The sequence below is a fragment of the Neodiprion pinetum genome, chromosome 3 (assembly GCF_021155775.2).
Source record: "Neodiprion pinetum isolate iyNeoPine1 chromosome 3, iyNeoPine1.2, whole genome shotgun sequence".
In the NCBI taxonomy this organism is placed as follows: Eukaryota; Metazoa; Arthropoda; class Insecta; order Hymenoptera; family Diprionidae; genus Neodiprion; species Neodiprion pinetum.
The window spans coordinates 20,121,191-20,133,878 of NC_060234.1; the positions used below are offsets into that span (position 1 = coordinate 20,121,191).

At 38.8% G+C, this 12,688-nt stretch overlaps 1 protein-coding gene across 4 annotated transcripts in view; it reads left to right on the plus strand.

Moving 5' to 3' along the window:
* The window catches only part of LOC124214016 (protein expanded), a 143,997-nt gene that overhangs the window by 40,715 nt on the left and 90,594 nt on the right, over positions 1–12,688 (plus strand). The window contains exons 1-3 of one of the 4 annotated variants that reach the window (XM_069134216.1): positions 5,449–5,729; positions 6,499–6,552; positions 7,506–7,739. The exons of 1 other annotated variant lie outside the window; for it this stretch is intronic. The gene's annotated coding sequence lies outside the window, so the exon portion shown is untranslated. Of the gene's footprint in view, positions 1–5,448; positions 5,730–6,498; positions 6,553–7,505; positions 7,740–12,688 lie in introns of those variants that run through there. 2 more of the 4 variants (XM_069134215.1, XM_046615954.2) reach the window with 2 other exon arrangements.

Here is a 12,688-nt window from a genome sequence, read left to right on the forward strand (position 1 = left end):
GATGACTGGCGAAGCAGCTGACGTGAGAGAATGAGATGCACGTTGGCTGCAAACAAATAACGAATCAATGTTACAAAATTGCACTCACACTTTGCTCCGAATCGTAAACACGTTAGCCGGAAGGTTAAGGTATCTGTGCATTTTACTTGTATATTTAACGATCAACGTTTGTCTTATAGCCCTATATTGGAGAAAGTGAGTAATCGGCCGATTGTGAAAAATGTGAAAAATGTCATTCCGGAAAACATACTATCAATTGCCAAAGTGTAGGTGGATTCCGTTAAAACATATCCTAAAACGCTGAAATGCGGATGGATTTACCGCGTGTCAAACTCCCCTTGTCATTTTTCCATGAAATAACCGGATGTATCCTGTCAGTTTCAAGAAAGTGAAACATGAAACGCGCACGCGCCAAAACCATGTGATTTCATTGGTAGATTCAAGTAATCCGCGCCGAATTTTTCGTCTTCTTGTCAGTTTGGCCAACTGAGTTGCGGTTAAATGCTAGCTGTCGTAATTCGCAGGCGTTTCTAGGTTATGTTGCGATCAGAATTTGAGTTGGTCAAAATGCGAACGGGTTGCATTGAGGTTAATATAACTTCAAGACTCTTACGAGTATTATCAGTTTGCGCTAGGACTCAGCTAGACACTGTTGGCCAATGGCCAGTCTTTTTGGACAGACGAAACACAACCTCGCGCATACGCACTTGGGTTTCAAGTATCCTATAGTATTACGATATCAAATTGAATAGTATTCTCACCCATCTGCATCAATTATGTTTCGGTGATCCGCGTAATTCAGATCGCGATAATATTTTTTCGCAACTCGAACGTAAAAATATAGGAGATTTGGACCGCCTGTTGTGAACGAACAAAACACAATATTTCCCTACGATTGACGTGTGCGTTAGAAAATGACGTACCTACCATTTGAGGAAAAAACAGTTTTTCCCCACTAGTGGAGAAATGGTTCGCTATTTCCGAGCGCGAACGTCATTCATTAGAAAATATCGTCTTTCGTTCGTGTTTATCAGGTTTCAGAATCGCCTAATTTTACATTGTTCTCGTGAAATATACCGTGTGCAACCCGCGGTCAATGACGATTCTGAGTTCGCACGATATCCGCACTTACTCATAGTCGTCACTTTTGCCCACTCGATTGGCACGAAAACGTTTCATAGTTGTCTTTGAAGCAAGCAAGCAAGCTGCCCCTTTCGCATCACTCGTACTTATATAAGCTCCGTAAGGATTGAATTACGGGTCGTATAATGAGCCTCGACCAAAAAAATGTTGTGCACTCTGGTGCGTCGAGGAGCGTGTGTAGGAGACCGAATCGGTGGGCAGGGGATGGGGGTAAACCCCATGGTACACGTCTGTTCGCCCGTCCGTCTCTGGGCTGCATCGCATTCCAGCCTCGGGAGATGGTTCAGATTGTTACCAGGACTGTTATGATTATATCGCCATGGAATGTCCCTCTCTTAACGTCCCGGAGGCCGCGAGATTCGTTATTTACGAGGGATGTTATACCGCACTGCGGAGGCTGTTCGCGTTGCATGCAAGATCCCCTTTGAATACGTACCTTTTATACCTTGGGTAAAATACCAGATGTGAAATACTTTCCTTCGCTCCGCTCCCTCTCGTGTTTTATCGGAGGATCTGCGTGTCATTTTTCTGCATGACGACACTTGAATTTTTACAATTCTTGTACGAATCAGCAGCCGCTTATCCGGAATTTTCACTTTAACTGCACAGGGAATATTCAACAACGTTTGATCCTGTTTGAAATACCGATTATAGAAGCAGGAATAATACACTCGTTAACACTTCTTGCGCAGCTGTAGTTCGATGTACGAAGTTGACCAGTTCCAATTTTTTTTCAGCGGTTGATTTTGGGACGTAACTTAAACAGGTTTACACAATTTTTTCTACAATGGCATGATGTTTTTTTTTTAAATGAGGAACAATTCCAATTTCATCAATATTCAATCTAAAACAGTTCTGACCATTAAAATTTTATAGACACGTAATATGATTTCAACAAAGTACCGTCAACATAAAATTGTGTTCGATAATGGACAAACAAGAGTATCAGAGAGATCTGGTCAACAAGAAAATCGTTAAAATAGGTAACTGATTTGAAACGTTTTGAATTTTCCACTTCCTCGATTCGATGTCACTGTTGAAAAAGAATTTCGATTGAAGTGTATTTGGTTTTTGAACAACTTTTTGGAAAGTTAATCAACACCGTCGTAACTTTGGTAATACCGGTAATTAAACGTGCACAATGAGTAGCCTTCGTACTCGATGCTTCGTTCTTGCATGAGGCGGCACTGCACATTCTAGCCCTTTTTGCGTCTGAGCCTCAGAGCATTATCCATACATGGGATAAAAATTGATTAAAATAATTTCATGCAAGAGCGATTCCTTGTAGTAGACATATCGAATTTCGTTCAACCACAATTACTCAGTGCTTGCTAATCGTTATGAGCCTGTTCTGCAAAACATTTTCAATCAACGTAACACAGCGATGGAATAATGCGGGTGTAAATCGATTGTTGAACAGGTATCCTTGTGAAAACTATCGCTTTGCACGGATTTAGGAGCATGACATGATATTGATTAGTCGGTACAACAGTTATACCAGATTTGTTTATACTCGTTGCGTATTACGATCCGTGATCTATATCAGAAATTCACGATATGTTTGGTACGTCAAAGGCCCCAAAAGAAGATTCATTTTCAGCGGTCAACAGACTTCCGGAGCCTTTCTCAGCAGGTATTGAGCGTGTTGGATCTGAAATCTGAGCTCCAAATTATCGGATTCCCTACAACTGGTTTAATTTGATCCTAATCTGACCATTTGATAGTTCAAAACTGAAGTAAACCGCTCATCATTCAGAGAACGTTATTGAATAATATGAATTTCGCAAAGAGCACCTTATAAGATTTATTATTTCCTGTTGACTCCATGAATTACACTTATACCTAGTTAATTTTCTCTTCTTTAAATTCCCTTAGGCATTGTATTCCCAAATGATTGAATTGAGACGATAATTTTACAGACAACTGATCGTGGTTTCCGGACTTTTAGACTATTTTCGACGAATAATGGCCAATGAACGATATATCGTATTTCTGTAAGTTACCGAATTGCTGATCAAGGGTAACTGCAAAAACGAGGTCGAGGAATTCTTAGCGATCGTATCTACGCGTTTATGAACATTTTTTCTTCCGACTAGCAACGCATTCACGTGGAATCCAATATCAGAGAACGTTCAGGGTTTATCTGATCGAGGCATCTCTTTTGAACGCTCAGAGATTAGTCTGTATTCCAAATTTAAATAACGCTTGACGGTATACCTCATGACAACCACTTTTCGTGTGACTACATGATAACTAATATGAGACGCGACGTCCCACAGATCTTCAATTCTACACGATTCTGTATCAAGAACCCAGTCGTCAGGTCTAATGAATCCTTAGGCAACTCGACTGTTGATCTTAGAATATGCCCTCATAAATATTAAAACTCTTGTGCACTGCAGCGGACGACAGATGACAATTTCTCATATTTTCTTTTTCTCAACAACTGCCGGTATAAGATTATGGTTGCATGAGTTTTCTGCCTTGCCCCTAAACGGGTCTCTAATGTCTTAGACTCGAAACTGGAGTAGGTATCAAATGTTCTTCGGAGAAAGGACCGCGAGGATACAACCAAACCGATGCCGTATTGTACAAGCATCTGTGGGTATGCATCGAGAGAATACCATTGCCTCATTTGTGAGACTTGAGTATATTCGAGACGCGTTCGACTCACAGGTTGATACCTTAATGGGAATTTAATTGCCCGACGCGGTCCAATTTGAAAGTAAACATCACAGGCATGTAGAGTTCAAAAGAGAAGAAGATAAAGGTTAAATAGTGGCAAATATTGAAAATTCGATGAAGTATCTGGCTCGGGACAAAGCCTTGGAGGAAGAAAAAAAAGAACTCTTGTCAAAGTTTAGAAATGGCCACTGCATTTGTACATTTTAAAACACACTGATAAATATATTTATACCTGCCTCTGTGTAGAACAAAATCTGTTCAATCTAATATTGGTTATAATACTTATAACATAATCCAGATCGGTTATACTTGAACAGCACAACACACTTGATGTCGATTTTTGGACGGATCAAAAAGAATCTAATAATTTTTGAAGACATTTGTCATCCAGAGATTTTTAATTTCCCGTTTCTCTGTTTTCAGAGATAAAAAGAAGTTATTGTAAACAATCCGAAAATGAAAAGTTGAATTTTTGTTTTTCGATGTGTCGATAATGGAATCCAGAATGCTGAATCTAAGTCTGCACATGAAAATGGGGTGAAGTTTTGATACTTTGTATAATTTTTTTTATACTTATTAATACCTGTATTGTTGCGTTAGGAGCAACTGGTTCCGAATTTGTGGACAGAATTTGAATTTCAGATTACCACACTGTATATGAGGTGTGAAATCGAATATATCATTATTGTAATGAAACTAGATTGTCTTAAGTTAGGGTGATATTTTTTTTCTGGAATAACGTTTAATCTAATCTAAGTTTACACCTTCCAAAATTTGGGATTTTTAACTCGAGTTCAATTGTAAGAACTGTCTCAGAGCCTAGCATGCGACTTTTTTCCATTCAAAGAATGTGTGAAGAAACAAAATTACTCCGCTTGCTACGTGGAATTTTATAAAATTATCGTATGCACGACCCTGTATGAATACAATATTGTAGACAATTGAATTATCTTCAAAAATGATAGTAGGTCCTTTTTCACGTAGCAGCAATAAGAAATTAGAAATTAGCAAAACCAGGAGTTTTCATATTTTTTTGTCGAAATTTGCGAACCGAAACCGACCGACCAAGGTTTTCGTAAACGAATATTTCATTATTTACTTATTTTAACATGGAGCCAATTCAATTCATGACTTTTCACACCTTACTTAAGACGGACAAGACAGTACGACACGGAATGAGGCATATCTTAGACTCGAACCAATAATCTTATACTTTAGGCGGACATTCAGTTGGGTTAAAAACTGACGCTTAAATTTTGTTTTAGCAAGAAAAAAAACACCACCTTCATCTGAAACAGTTTGGTGTGAACGTTAACTTCGCAATTCGATATTCTCACGGTTCACGGATGTTCGCGACTTTTGCCACGGGGTTAACTTCTCTGCAGTATAAATATCTTCCGGGTGATTACTGTAGCTTAAATCTAAAGCCGAGCTATGGCTAATTTGTAGCAAACTGCTACCAAACGAGGCTTCCTTGTTAAGTTGAAATATTGAATCCCAGGGATGCGGGCAGCATCCTGACTGGTGCGTCTCACCGGCGGCACCATCTTACCACCTCGGATCACTCGAAGGACGACTGCATTCCACACTGCAACCTGGTAATATAAGGAACGGAGCTAGGGCGCAGCGAGTGGGACGTACCTTAATTTTTCCTTGTCCTTCCATGCCCTTACCTTACCTTACTTTGTCTTAAGCCGCGTTCAGATCGGATCCTGTGCATTAACAACTGCAGGGTTGTAAGAACCGCTGGACGAGGACTGGAGGTTTCGTGGGAGGAGTATCTACTTTGCTCCTACGATTATTTTTTTTTTTATCAGTCAGCAGTACCGACGATGAACCTCAGTTTTGTCCATGTCCAAGGTCACCGATGCTTCCCTTTCACGATTCATCCGTTATAAAAGGTCAGCTTTATTCCCACTGGGACAAAGTCACCGGGTCCCTTGAATTTCTTCGCGACTACCACGGACTTTTAATCCAAACATATAAGGTACCATTCTTCAGGTAGGATTTTCGTGAACGGAATATCTCACACGTCACTCGTTTGCAAAAGTATGTTGTATTGAGAGAAAATGACGAAACCACGTTGTTGGGAACATATTTTGACACTGGAAAAATTGCTTACAAATGTTTTCGGAAAACGATGGATGCGCTCGTGTGTGCGATTCAGATATCAATGAATACGATACCAAACAAACCACTCGACCGATTTCGCTGAAATTTGGAGGGAAAATGGTTTAGGTACATTTAGACCATGTTACAATAACTTTGTCACATGTTTTCCATGCCCGGTTTTCAAACGATGCACGTTCATACTCTTGAAAAGTTTATCAATTCTACAGTTTTCGCAATGATTCATTGAACTTTGAAACGGAACTTCATCTCATCGATCCACGAGTTCAAGCATTTGTTCATAACATACCACTGCATGGATTGGTATACGAGTTTTTCGTAGACAGGATTACAGATGAACCGCTGTATCGATTTGAAAGAAATTTGAACCGTGTAATATTGTTCGAATTGAGATAATTAATGTCCCAATAAAGCTCTTCAAGGCATTCCCACTTCCGGTCTTCACGGGGACATTATTGATACTTTAGCGATGTATTATATTTTGCGTTTCTATTTCAACGTTGTAATTATCCAACCCGTTTCTTCTTTGATTATTTCCAGACTGACCAACCGTGATATCGGGACCAGGGGGACCCAGCGGACAGGGGTATATAGGTAAGAACGTAAGATTAGTTTTTAGGTAACCATTAAAGGGTTGAAATCGTCTATATAGAGAAAGTCTGTTTTCTACATGTAATTTGAGAAAGATACTTTATATATTTATAAGACACGCCGTGTGGGGTTTGAATTGAAAGAGTCGAAACAAGTTGATGTGAATATAACAATTAATAATTAGCGTTTCGAATCACCGACTGCATCCATTTTGAATACAAATTCGAATACGTTCTCGAATACATTGTTCAGGAAACTGAACAATAATATTCACAAATAACAGCAAATAAAGTCTGGAATTTAACGACAGTGAAGGTATGGAAATAGAGCAGATGTAATGCTCAAGGTCCGACTCGGCAGAACGTCTTTTCATACTGAAGACGAAGATGCATGTTTAGGAAAAATCGTTACTCAGGATCCTTAGCAATGTCCGAAAGGGTCTAGCCGGATAAAATAGTCAAATCGGCCTTAGTGTCACCTGGAAAAGTGATTAAAACCATTGTGTTCGGCATAAAAAAAAAACACCGATTCCTAGAGTATCAGACCCCTAAACCCTTATGGGGTCTGAAAAGGCCCAATTTTGTGATTTTCAGTGTTTTGACGATATCTCGTTCAATTTTTATGCTAGAAAAACAATCTTCTTTTCAAATTGTAGGGTTTTTTGAGCCCTACAAATGGATTTTATGGTTTGGAAAGGTCGAAGAATGAGCTTCAAAAATCTAAGCATGAATTGAGAAAATATTGAACAGTTTACGAGTATTTTAACTTATATCGAATATCGAAATTTTTCCATGCTCAATGAATGGGAAATGAGAATCAAATTAGTGACCCTTTAGACTTTAACTAGAGGGCTGATCTTTTGAGAGGATCTTTTTCTATCCGACGCCAACATTTCAGGGGGTAAGACCGAAAATCTAATTTCTCGAATTACCCACTTTACTGGTCATTCTGTTCAGAAATTAATAGCTGGAACAGACGGCACCTTCTTTTGCTGGTTGCATCTCTTCCCGCAGAAGAAGGGGGATCCAGACGCAGTGGAAATCGGTATCGAAGGACTACTGCCTTCACATACTGCAGTTCGAAATTTTACACACAGCCATGCGGACTTGCGGGATGAATGCTTTGAGGCTGGAGCCTCATCAGCATAACTCTAGGATTCAATTATCGAGCACAGCGTGTGTTCCTTGCGTGTATGTATGTAGTATATCCTTGCGGTGTATTTATACGCCCTTCGTGCATCATCTATACGGAGACAGGGATTGAGTATAGAAGGTTCTACAATTATCGCGAAGCTGAGTAGATGTCTGTAATTTGAAATTACTTTTTTTTGCGGAGTTTGTGGGATTTTTATTTTACTTTTAATGGTCTTTTCGGGTTGTTTGTCAGGTGGTCGGAATCTCATCACATTGTTATCATAGCGACATAACGCAAGTATACACAGGGGTTGTCTAGTTGTGGTCAATATGCAATCGTTTACTAATTTTTTTTTCCATAACCGAAAATTAGTCTTGTATCTGTCACCAGAAGTCTAGTATATATGTGAGTGTTTCTTTTTTGATTATGGCCAATGTAAGTATGTTTTTTTGTAAATATTGCAATAATTTTATGTTGGTTCAGCAACAAAGTGATGTTAAGGCCTTATTTAAATTATAAATACAGGTTCAATGTTGCAACCACCAGATACTGTAGTATTGACAAATGTAATTACACCAAAAGTTTGATTGTACCACATTCTTGGGTGATACCAACAATATTTCAACCGTTATTGTAACAACATACATTTTACTAGAATCGTCCAGTAACTTTACCAAAATGAATTTTCTTTCCGCGCAGGTATATGTGGACTTTTTACAATTACAGAACCTCTGAAATTGTTTAATATTGGCATATTCTGACTTTTTATGATGCAATTTGTACCGGGCATGTAATAACAAATGTTATTAGTCAAGATTTCGTTAAAAAATTAGCAAAAAGAGGGCCACCTACCTCCTTCTGCTGATTCAAAAGAATTCAGGCTGTGTATGTGTGTGTGCGTGTGTGGATTCTCATTCCCGGGTGTCGTTGGTTATTTTTTACTCACCCATCACCGGGGGGCCTCAAGTTTAAATCACACTCCTGTCATGCATTTTATGGTATATGCGTTCATCTTAGCGGTGCTTGCTGCCGGACAACGCAAATTAGCGGAACACAGTCTCTCTTATTATTACGGCCCACCTGCAAAATTATTATAAGGCTCGAGTCAGGCCTCAAAAATTTGAACTGGAAATAATTATAGTCCTGTTTATCGGATAACTCTTCCTTTTGAGAACTATTTGGAAATTCGAAGACCTTAGGTACAACTGCTGATGATCTCGACATTCATATTTTGCGATTTGTGGACTAATTTACAGAATTTAAAATTTGCGTCGGAAGTAAGTTTGTTTTTGGAATATCATAAATTGAAAAATTCACGATCAAATGCAAAATCTCATCACACTTCGAACCGGGATTTAAATTTTCGTCTTTAAAAAAATTGTTTTCATTATCGAATCATTGAAGTAAAAATTGGCATTGCCTCGGCATAAGCTGTCATAATCGTTACGCAACGGAAGTCGGAAATATTTTTTCTGAAATAGTTTGAAAGAAAATTAACATTAATGCCGTAGCAATTTTCATCCCAGAAACAAGCGGTTTGTTAACAAACAAAAATGTCGCAATTTGTCCAAATGCAGTTCTTCAAAATTTTCAAAAACAAATTACTGGATATTAACTAGTGTGAAAAAAGACTTTTTGCGGTGTAGCTTTACGTTGGAAAATGTAACTTAAGTGAAACAATTCTCTAACGAAACCTGAGATCCGAAATTTCGAACCCTTTTGACTCGAGCGAAATACAGAGACACTCTCTTGAGACTTGAAAATCATCCGCGCATGCGCCAAATAATTCAATCTCATTGGCTGGAGAAATCTTCCCGCCGCGATATTTTTGTCTGCGATGCAGGCGGGCCAACGTACACAAAATGTGTACGTTTGAATTTTGAAAGAGCATAAGCATTAAATTCCGACCGTTCTTTGAAGAATCAACTTTCCGACCCAATAAAAAATGCTTCCCAAAACTTTCCGAGTCACTCCCTCAATTATTTGAGATTCTAACCTCGAAAATTCGTATCAACTGCATCGCCGCCAGAAACAGTTCGACAGCTGAAATTCGGGATGGCCAGCCTGCACGAACAGCCGATAAAACTCGCGCATGCGCAGCTGATTTTCAAGTTTCAAGAGATTGTCTCGATATATGCGTCAAGTGCACGGGTTTAATTAGCTGTACGTACGTTGTGCCCGGTTATGAATGTGCACGATGGTATGTATAAAACGTGCAATGTTAAGTTCAAATAGGTTAGATAAATAGTAACTAGGAGTGGGGAACTTTATTATAATGATGTTACGGGCTGTACTTCTTGTTAGCTCTGCAGCAGTCTGCCCAGTTTGTAAGAAAAAACGGGAAATATTGCGTCATAAACTATAAACTATTTTGCACTCATCCGAGTTTACCGTCCCTACTTGCCTATCCTGCACCTCAGATCCGGAGTAAAACAGCGATATGTACCAGACTCACAAAGTGCTTTTTGCTTGTGCCGACTGGGCGCTAGAAGAAATCAAGGGAAGCTAACAAGAGGAGAGAAGAAACAACGCGAGACGTGGCGAGGTAAAGCCTAACTGAAATTCCTGTCACGAAGCTGGAATATTAACATAAACACGTACCATTCAATCGAGGATAACCGAGCCTCGAGTATCTACTGCATATTTCCGTATAATAATCTAATACGTGTTTAAGAGGATTCGAGGAGTCTGCCTTTACCGACCGAGTAAAGTGTCGCTTATTACGACTGTATATTATAGGAGTCTATGCATCACTGCATTCAGATGTGAAAATGACGAAAGTAGAGTGATTCTACCTGATATGTCGAAGATATTTTTGTTCCGGTCAATTTTCACTCCGTTGATCTTACACTTCGAGTCATGGAACAAGTGGAAAATAGTACGATTTTTAACGAAAACCGCGATTAATGCAGTTCCATCCGTCTTGAGCGATCTTCCTGTGAAAACGACCGACAAACTTTGCTTGGTACGCAGTAATTCTGATGTTGAGTAGCAATCCAATCTCGTCTTTACTATCAAACCTTGACGAGGCACAAAGTCACGGGCAACAGAATTGTATTTCTTCATCCGTATCGTTGAACTAAGACTTGGACTTGGTTAGGAAAAGCAGGTTCCGATAGCGCCAGTGCGTTTATTTGGAAAATAGTTAGGGAAATATCAGATCGGCAATTTTGACGATGCTCGACAAGATGCGCGGGATGAAGCCCAGTAGCGGACCTATTGAATCATGATGTTTAAAATGAACAGCATGACAAGATTTAATATCAAATAACGTCATTGGCAAATACACTCCATACGCAGCTTTCGATATCTTTCATTTCAGCTCCCAGTCGGCATACACTAATTACTTTTTTTATCTACAAGAATTATGCGATGGCCAACTTCGACATTGGGAATCAAATTGAAAGTGAGCAATTCGGCAATGCTTGTAACAGTGAAAAGATATACAGTATTGCTTGATCCTCTCTAATTCGGGTCAACTTGTAAAGAATTTTACCAAATCAATTATAGGCGCAGGTATCAATCGTTATTGTTGAGGAAAGAAAAAAAAAACACAAAAAACGGAGTCACTCCGTGTTCAGAAAACAAGGTGCGTACGGTATATGCGAGTGTAAATAGTTAGATGAAACCATTACGCAGCGATATAATTTGAATGGAAAGATTTGTCGGATTAAATAATTTTTTATTCTCGCCCGGGGCAAAAGTACATCAAAGCCGGGTTCGACCCATGACCCGGTGGGCAAAGGCCATCCACGGAAACACGCGTCCTCAATCACCTGCGAAGAAGAGACCGTCGATCCCGTGGAATTTCAAGGCCACGTGTGTGCGGTCACTAGCAAATAAAACGAAACACCTACAATCGCGCCTACTAAGATTTTACACGAGGCTGAAACTGGCAGCCGAACCATTCTAATGTTCGTTCGAATAATGTAGTAAAGTCCAAAAATCAAAATTTTGTGAAACATCGTGAATTCCCAATATTTTTATACAATTATGAGGATATAAGTGAGCTGCATTTTTTTCATTTACAAAAACTTTAACACGTTTGGCTGCTGGCTTCAGCTTCATGATTTTAAACCTTGTATATCAATCTTTTCGATTACGCATGGCTGTATTCAGCAGGTGTGCCTATAATGAGCAATTATTTATCTATGCATGAACTCGCCGGGCCGTCTAAATCAAAAGTTGAAAAAAATAAAAAACCCGTCTCAAATGGGTATCTTGAGCTATGTAATTTTCGCCGTTTTTCAAACAGTTTTTTTTTCTTTTTTTTTTTTTATTACTTTTTATAATTTTGGATCACACGGTAGGGCTCATTCACCGTAAACTTTTTCTTTCAATATTTATAATATTTTCACGAGTTTCCTTCCCCTTTTACCCACCCTTGTATCTTTGAAACCTTACCCTCGACGTACCCGATGGCATTCAAAGTTTTTACGTAGTTTTTCGCGAACTTGAAGTTTCCATTCCTTGTCCTTCCAGTCATTAGTGTCCAATAATTTTGAACACTTAATCCACTTCCCTTGATTCATGTTCCAAGACGGCATAAATAAAATTTTAAACTGGATAAGCCGCAGTTGTCGTTAAAAATCATTATTGTAAACACGTTCTTTCTCTTTCGTAATGAACTGTTGAACATTTCTTTCAACGTGATAACAACGTCTAAAGTTCGTACGTGACGTACGTCATTTTAATCCTACCAGAGTTCAATTTTAACGAACGAATCAGTTCTGTAAGTTTCCACTATTTTTCGTTATTTAGAAAAATTGATAACGCAGCCGAATCGATTGTTTTCAAACTTTGGTCGAATTTTGAAAATTCGAGCTTTGAGTTTTATACTTTCGTTAATACTTGTACAAGAGAAACATGTCGGCTGGCACAATTTCTTATTGCGTTTTATATCTCTTCGATGTTTGTTGATGAGTAAACGTATTATTGCTTCATAAAAATATCGCGGAAATGATAATATTCGTTATTACCAGTATTGTGCGAGAATAACATGTTT